The following is a 9136-nucleotide window of genomic DNA, read 5'->3' as shown; positions in this document are numbered from 1 at the left end:
ACACTTGTGTGACTATTTTGTCAACACCCACTTTATATTGCACCATCCCAGGGTGGAGTCATGCTGGAGTCGTTCTACCTGTTGGAGTCGTTGTACCTGTTGCTTGGATACCTCTATTGGTTTCGTATTTAGACATTGATACCACAACTTCACATCTTTGCACTTTGATTGTTACATTTCCAATTTATGTGGAAACTGATTGTTTCAGCTCATTTCAGCTCTTTTAAGGTTTGTGCTAAAAGAAATTAACTGCAGAGCCCTTTGTTGTGTCTGTGTTGTCCTTCATAATCAGAGTAAGGACACTTTTGCAAGAGTGACTGTTTTATTTTCACCTTTGTCTGAAGCCACAGACTGAATGGCAGCATATTTGTAATACCTACATAAAAACACTGAAGGTTGGCATACGACTGATAGGAAGTGAGATATGAAGCACAGAGAATGTGCCTTTGCAGCAACTCAGCTGCATTACAGTTAAATGCTGAAAGGTATTAGGTCTGTGAGTGTTCAGAACCCCAATTTCAGTTTGTAAGATCTGCAAATATCAATTCAATTCAATTTTATTTATATAGCGCCAAATTACAACAATTGTTATCTCAAGGCACTTAAATAATATAGTCCAATTCAAGCCAATTGGAATTCAATTCATTGTAATCATAATCCAATCAGATCCAATTAATTAATTTAAGAATTACCCCAATTCGTTCATACAGAGCCAATTCAAAAACAATTTCCTTGCTAAGGAAACCAAAAGATTGCACCGAAACTTGTCTTCAGTCCAATCTCCCATCCTGAGTGTGCATGAGGCGACTGTGGAAAGGAACAACTCCCTTTTAACAGGAAGAAACCTCTGGCAGAACCAGACTCAGGAAGGGTGGCCATCCGCCTCGACCAGCTGGGGTTTGAGAATACAGAAAAGAGGGGACAACAAACACCATAACACCATTCAAAGGATACTTGTTGGAACATGGAAACACAAGTTAATAACCACAATAATGTCAAATGTACATAGTATCATTTGAGAAATTAAACAGGGGGAAAAGAGAGCAAAGTGAGGAAAGGTGTGACAGATGAGCCCCCCCAGCAGTCTAAGCCTATAGCAGCTTAATGGGATGTTTCAGGATCACCTGAGCCATCCCTAACTATAAGCTTTATCAAAAAGGAAAGTTTTAAGCCTAATCTTAAAAGTGGAAAGGGTGTCTGCTTCCTGGACATTTACTGGTAGCTTATTCCACAAGAGAGGGGCCTGATAACTGAAGGCTCTGCCTCCCATTCTACTTTTAGAAACTCTGGGAGCAACAAGTAAACCTGCAGTTTGGGAGCGAAGTGGGCTGTTAGGAAAATACCTTACAATGAGATATTTAAGATATGATGGAGCTCGGTCATTAAGAGCTTTATATGTGAGGAGAAGAATCTCAAATTCTATTCTGAATTTAACAGGGAGCCAATGAAGAGAAGCTAAAACTGGAGAAACATGATCTCTCCTGTTAGTTCTCATCAGAACTCTGGCTGCAGCATTTTGGATCAGCTGGAGGCTTTTCAGAGAATATGCGGGATAGCCCAATAATAAAGAATTACAGTAGTCCAATCTTGAAGTCACAAATGCATGGACTAGTTTCTCTGCATCACCCCGAGACAGGATGTTCCTGATTTTGGCAATATTATGAAGGTGAAAGAAGGCAGTCCTAGAAACCAGTTTTATATGTGCGTCAAATTATAATTTCTGGTCAAAATAACTCCAAGGTTCCTCACTGTAGTACTAGAAGCCTAGGAAATACCATCTAGAGTAACTATATAACAAGACAATTTCTCCCTGAAGCGCTCAGGTTCAAAGAGAACAACTTCAGTTTTGTCTGAATTTAGAAGCAGACAGTTCTGAGTCATCCAGGTCTTTATGTCTTTAAGACATGTTTGTAGTCTGACCAACCTATTGGTTTCATCTGGTTTCATAGATAAGTACAGCTGAGTATCATCAGCATAGCAATGGAAATGTATGCCATGCTGTCTAATAATGTTACCATGTATAAAGTAAAAAGAATCAGTCCAAGCACAGAACCCTGAGGAACTCCATGACTTACTCTGGTGTGTGAGGAAGATTCTTCATTTACAAGAACAAACTGGAATCTATCAGATAAATATGACTTAAACCAGCCTAATGCAGTTCCTTTAATCCTTATAACATGTCCAAGTCTGTAACAGAATGCTGTGATTGATCGTATCAAATGCAGCACTGAGATCCAACAGGACAAGCACAGACACAAGTCCGCTATCAGAGGCTAAAAGGAGATCTTTTGTAACTTTCACCAGTGCTGTTTCTGTGCACTCTGAATGCTGACTGAAACTCTTCAAACAGATTATTTCTATGTAAATTATCACAAAGTTGAGCTGCAACTATTTTTTCAAGAACTTTAGACAAAAACGCTTATCTGGATTTGTGGGTGAAATAAAAGAAGTTCCCTTTTTGGTCACACATATCTGGCTCCTCTGCTGATCAACAAAAATTTTCTTTGTGTTATTGCTCACACTGGGAAACGTTATTTTGAAGGTTTTCATGTCAGTTTACTCTCCACAAAGAATGTTATGTTTATGTTTATGCATTTAGTAGACGCTTTTATCCAAAGCGACTTACAAATGAAGATATAACAAGCTATCTAAAAAAGCTTGCAGGCATAGAGGAAAGTACATAAAGATAGAGTGCAGCGATAGAGGGGGTAGGGAAGTACAAGATAGGAGAGGATAGGAGATGCTCTCTGAAGAGCTGGGTTTTCAAGAGTTTCTTGAAGATAGACAGGGACACCTCTGTTCTGGTAGTGCTCTTAAGGCACTGTAGGCACTGCTAGACGACAACATATTCCTGTGAAAGCCTGTGAAAATAGCTGAACATTGCACTTCCATCCATCCATCCATTTTCTATACCGTCAATCCGTCGGTTGGGTAGTGGGTGGGCTGGAGCCTATCCCAGCAGTCATCGGGCGAAAGGCGGAGTACACCCTGGACAGGTCATTGCCAGTACATTGCACTTCCAAATTTTCATTTTTGATTTGAAAATTTGATAAAAAAAAAAAAAAGTCAGTGTTGAGGTTTGGGTGTTGGATGCATACTTGAATCTGAAAAGTGAGAATATCTTTGCCTCTTCCAGAGTAATGTCATCCTTTTTGAGGAATAAAGGCAAGTATTTAATGTAGAAATTTACTAAAATATGTAATTTGGTGCATTTCTGGGTACATTTCCAATTTGAGATTTATGAAGTCAGGCATAAATTGAGATTTTACACAATATACACGATGTGATCATGTTTTGTATGAAATATTGACACTGGAAACTATCACTTTGATACAAGTGCAGTAGAGACACTGTATTTCGGAAAAGGAAGCACTGTATTTGATATTTAGAGAATTTGAAAAAAAAATAATTATGGTAGAACATTCAAGACCATAAAAGCCATTTGGGACATTTGTAAATCAATGCATTCTGTTTTTATTTACATTTTACACAGAGCCCTACATTTTTTCGGAATTGGGATTGTTTGACCTGAAAAAGTATGCCATCTGATTTAATTCCCATAAACCAGCTTAAGAATAAGGTAAAATAAGACAACCCCTCAAGAAGGATTTAAAAAAGCTTTAAAAGATGGGAAAATATCTATCTAGCGCAACACTTCATCTTTCACCTTCGTAATATTGACAAAATTAGGAACATTCTGTCTCAGAGTGATGCATTCTGCTCCATGCTTTTGGTACTTCAAGATTGGATTACAGAGTTCTGATGAGAACTAACCGGAGATATCATATGTCTCCAGTTTTAGTTTATCTTCATTGGCTCCCTGTTAAATTCTGAATAGAATTTAAAATTCTTCTCCTCACATATAAAGCTCTGAATGACAAAGTTCTGTCATATCTTATCTATGATCTCATAGTTAGATCATTTCCCAACAGAGTATGTTGCTCTCAGACTGCAGGTTTATTTGTTGTTCCCAGAGTTTCTAAAAGTAGAATGGGAGGCAGAGCCTTCAGTTATCAGGCCCCTCTCTTGTGGAACCACAAGACACCCTCTCTACCTTTAATGTTCACTTTATTTTTTGATAAAGCTTATAGATGGGGATGGCTCAGGTGACCCTGAAACATCCCAAAGTTATGCTGCTACAGGCCTTGACTGCTGAGGGTCTCCTGTGTTACACCTCTCCTAACTTTACTCTCTTTTTTCCCCTTTTATGTTCTCAAATGACATTATGCACATTTGGCATTATTGTTGTCATTAACTTGTGTTTCTCTATCTCAGCAATTATGTGTTATGGTGTTTGTTGTCCCTTCTTTTCTGTCCTCTCAAACACCAGCTGGTCAAGGCGGATGGCCAAACTTCCTGAGTCTGGTTCTGTCGGAGGTTCGTTTCTCTCCACAGTCGCGTCATGCACACTCAGGACAGGAGATTTGACTGGAGAGAAGTTCCGGTGAAATCTGTTGGTTTCCTTAGTTAGGAAATTGTTTTTGAACTGGCTTTGTATGCATGAATCGGACTCATTTTGAATTGAATTAGCTGGATATGATTGGATTATGATTACAATGAATTTGACTGTAATTGGCTTGAATTATACTATATCACTGAAGTGTCTTGAGACGACATTTGTTGTGATTTGGCAGTATAAATATAGACTAATTGAATTGGAATGAACACTTGTATCCTCAATAATGAGGACTGAGTTTGTAATTTATAAAAAAGCATACTGTAAGAGCAAACATCCTACTGTTCAACATAGAAATAATGCAATTACCATCAAAAGACTAGTAATTCATTTGTTAAATTGCACAGGATTTTTTTTTACTTCCGTTGTACAATATCATGAAATCAGACACTAATAGGTCACCTTTAACGAAAAAACGACTGGAGCACACGCAACGCAAACTTCAAAACACATGCAAGAGAGAAATGTGTTGTAAATTTCAAAATACATGCAAGAGAGAAACGCTGCACGTTCACTCAAAACTTAATGGAAGTTCGCCAGGTCACTAGGGGGTCTCGGGACCTGTGGGATAGGGGATGGACTATGGGAATAAGTAAGCAAAATAAGTAATGATTTTCTTAGGCTTCATAAAACATTTTTTATCATTATTTATATAAGATAGTTTACTATGGGACTGTTGTATTAGACTGCATCAGTGTAATCTACGTGTTAATAGCAAACTGAATTTATATAGCATGTAGATGTTATCATTCAGTACATCCCCATCTCAGATGATAAACTTAACCTCAGGACTGTGATGCCAAGGCAAAGAAGAACAGACTGAATAACTCTGGTAGACAAAGATGTAACAGATGTAGAGGATGGAACAGATGGAACACCTGCAGTTACTGAATTGTTGGTGGTCTCAGGTTGTGGGATATTTGTGCGGACAGAAAATCTACAAGTTTCCACATTCCCCACCCCATCCACAACTACCAGCGGATGAGCAGCAGGAAGCAATGTAGGACACCAAAGTTATGATCTCGCTACCAGCTGCCATGCTGGTGTTAAAGATGCAGTTGCCTTCTCTAAGGCTGATACAGTCGACACTTGTCCCTTCAGCCCTTCAGACAGAAAGCTCCCACATCAACTGGCTCCAGTTGTTGGAGCAGTTGGACTGCAGGCTGAGCAGCTGACACTCTGGCTGAGTGAAATCAGTCACCTATGAGAGAGTGAAAATGTAAAAACAAGAGCAGGAGCGAATGTTCCCCGTGTTCCACTTGTCATCAGAGAAGTGAACTGAACTGTTCCTGGCTCTCAGGCGCTGTTTGAATCGTCCTAACAATAGAGGGAAAAAGACCATTACAAGACCAATGCAGTATAATTTAGGTTAAAGGTAAAATTACTGCATTTTCATACAGCTGAGAGTAGAAGCTCTCAGGCTGCTGGTTGACTGCCTTTGGAAGATCCCTGAGGATGCTCTGGAGGTACTGTTGTTGTTTTGTCCCTTCACAAGTACCACAAACTCAGCTGATGGTATCCTGTTAAACCGAACAAAAAACTGTCCTCGGCCCTGAGCCTCCACACTGCCATTAACTTGCCCTGATCCTGATGATTCAACTAGAGTGACCTCTGTCACTGTGGCAGAGTCACTCTCAGTTAGTGTCACCATCATGCCTTTGGATAAAAGAAAATCCCCTCAGATATGCTGACACTGACAGACTTACTTCATACAATCTCAAAATTGCACTTCCTTTACCAGCTGTTGGACAATTGTCTACAAGATCAAACCCTCCTAAGGGACCCTCTGTCTCCTTCAAAAAGTCAAACAGGAAGTTGATCGGACACTCACCTGGAAATAGAAAAGTTGCAAAGAAAGAAAGTCAACCAAATTGACCATTAATTGTGATTAAACAAGATAAAGAATATCTAATAAGAAGATTTTTTTATTTTTATTCAACCATTTAATCCCTAAGGACTCACCTACAACCTTCAGGCTGTAGGGATTTGTTGACACCATTCTCATTGCCCACACGCCTGCCTTTGTTTGCAGCTGCAAAGTCTGAAAGTTTCATATGATTGATGATCTGGTTGTGTTCGTGCTGTTTTGAGGCATGCCTAAAATAAAAGCCAAGAAATAAAATGAGTTGATAGAAATTGGGTTTAAAGTTGTTAAAACATACAGAATAAACACATGGTTTACATAAAATGAGTAAATCACTTCTTATCAAACAATCAGTTAATACACATCACAACTATTACAGACACAATCAAATGTCATAAATTATTTTTACTTTGTTCAATGCACAGAATATCTGTGAAAGACAGGTAACAGGTCCTGATTTAAGTTTAGTACCCTAAATCTTCTTCTATGGAGACATGCTTTTATGAAATATGCAGACTGTACTTGGCATTGTCTTGATGAAAAATGCAAGCTCTTTGATTAAAAAAGACTAAAGGATGTCAGCACATTTTGCTCCAAATATCATTCAACATTATTTAGGGCTTCACAGATGTGCTTTGAAAACATACAAATTGATTGTTCTATTACTGTCGGTTAAAACTGGCTTTCATGCAATTGACAACAGATGGGCTTCTCTTGTCCAGGTTAAATAGCAACTCCAGTGTGTTATAGTTCGGGTTGAGTGACAGTGTGATTCTATTTGTCAGTGTGTGACAAACATTTTGTGATCTTGGCTACGACATCATGTCTGAATTTTGCAGATTGTATCGATGCTGTAGGTTACATCTGTAAAGGACAAGTCAGATTCTTATAGTCACAAAGTTTTATGAGCTGAAAGACTGAAAAATGACTGCCTTTTCCACCTACTGACTACTGTTCATTGGTTTGTTTATTTTTTTGAGCTGTAAATCTTTCCACTGTTTCTTTCTGCTGCATCTACCTGTGCGCAGTAATGGTACGAGCTGGATGACAGACAAAGCTTCTGCTGCAACAACTCAGCCATATTTTCTTATTAGTTTAAAATCCACAAATTACATTTATCTCATTTGGCTTCTGTCTCCATTGTTTAGCTTTGTTTTGGATTTCACACAACGGCACGACTGTTATGTTGACCAGCATGTAACTTATTGCTATGCTCCTATTGGTGGATTAGAAGACAAAGACGGGGGTTCCCCGTATTTCTTATAGCAGGATCCCAGTAAGGGGCTGACGCAAACTTATAAATCGTCTTTAAGCTGGGCATGCATTATCACAGATCCTTCAGCTGGCACTGCATCAAGAAATTGAATTAAAATCTTATTGTGAAATTTAAAAAAAACCTTATGTTAACCTTTTCCAGAGGTTGTGTCAACATCTCTGGGCTCAGAGGAATCTGGGATGGACTATCACAAAGTGGAAACATGATGTGGACACAACAATATGAATTCAAGAATTTTTTTGGAAGAACCAAACACTGAGTTCTCCGGCACAAAGACAAAAAGAACCATCTTGATTGTTATTAGGAAAAAGTCCAAAACCCAGGTTTTATCAGTGCTCTTCATAAAGGTAATTTCCAGAGATTTCCATGTATTTTTCAAGAAGACATTGCAAAAGCACACTCTACATACATTACAAAGCAGGCTTGAAATGCAGAAACATATCTATATTATCAAAGTAAATGAAGGTGATTTAAAAAAAAAGAATATCTTGGGTTCTTACTGCCTCCAGTGAAATTAAAGTTTAAACAACAATTGTTTTATTATTTGCCTTTTCCATAAAGTGCTAGCTTCTCCTGATTTGAGGTTGTACTTTACCACTGATTTGGTCTGCTCTATAAGTGCAATCACTGTGTTTCTCAGGTAGGCATCTTTAGCAGGTGCATCCGTGAAAAGGAAGATCTCAGAATTAGGTGGAGCGCCAGTCAAAGCCAACTATGAAGATGAGGCAAAGAAGACTTTAGTGTCAGCTTTTCTCTTATCATCAGTTTTATAGTACAAATATGAAGTAGTTTACAGCACCTGAAGTCCTGAAAGACTCAATTCTGGTGTATCTCCACCAACCAAAGGAATTAATGAGTTAATATGATTCTTGAAAACTTTTGGATCTCTAGTCTGTATCAGTGGCCCAAAACCTGTGATTCAAATAGAAAGATGTCTTGTGCATTTCCATATTCCTCTTTGATTGAAACATTGAGGGAAAAAACAAGAACAAAAGCCCTGTAGACCAAAACATAAAGTTCAGTCTGAAACATTAATGATTTACCTGGATCACTGAAAGGCACAATAATGTAAGCTGAGGGCTCATCTTCTGTTCCAACTTTACTGTGGATTATAGAGGTTGTGATGGTTACTGCTGTCATCTGCAATGCTTCCTGTTGTGTCGACCACAAAACAAAGAGCTTTACTTGATCCTTTGTTGATCCCCATCATCCTGAGGTATGAAAAGAGAAATGTAGAGACTGAAAATATTTTTTTCAAATTTGCTCAATGTTCTTATTTTAGAATAAATGATGTTCATATTCTCCTGCAGCTCACTGGTTGCAGCTACAGCTAGACGTGCTGCTTCATTGTGGAGATGTCCGTGGCTGGATGAGAGGCTGTCTTTGTTGATCCCACCTGTAGGCTCAGTATTACGTGTAGTATCAGGGAAATCTCCATGGCTGCATTTTCCTGTTTATCATCAGAATAACAAAGATTCAGTACATTTTTTTTATTTGTTATTTTAATCTAAATTATTACATACTTTTTTTTTAGTATGTT

At 38.4% G+C, this 9136-nt stretch overlaps 1 long non-coding RNA gene across 1 annotated transcript; it reads right to left on the bottom strand.

Annotated features, from left to right (window-relative positions):
- Nucleotides 1-8145: 8145 nt before the first annotated feature.
- LOC140279396 (uncharacterized) lies at nucleotides 8146-8726 on the bottom strand. Its single transcript, XR_011909334.1, has 3 exons — nucleotides 8640-8726; nucleotides 8396-8508; nucleotides 8146-8308 (listed from the first exon to the last, which is right to left on the bottom strand). It is a non-coding gene; the product is annotated as an uncharacterized lncRNA (long non-coding RNA).
- Between the last annotated feature and the right edge of the window lie 410 nt (nucleotides 8727-9136).

Source organism: Leuresthes tenuis, unplaced genomic scaffold (assembly GCF_036924035.1).
Source record: "Leuresthes tenuis unplaced genomic scaffold, fLeuTen1.0.hap1 SCAF_21, whole genome shotgun sequence".
In the NCBI taxonomy this organism is placed as follows: Eukaryota; Metazoa; Chordata; class Actinopteri; order Atheriniformes; family Atherinopsidae; genus Leuresthes; species Leuresthes tenuis.
Note: the sequence above shows the minus strand (reverse complement) of the source record. Positions and strands in the feature narration are given on the sequence as shown.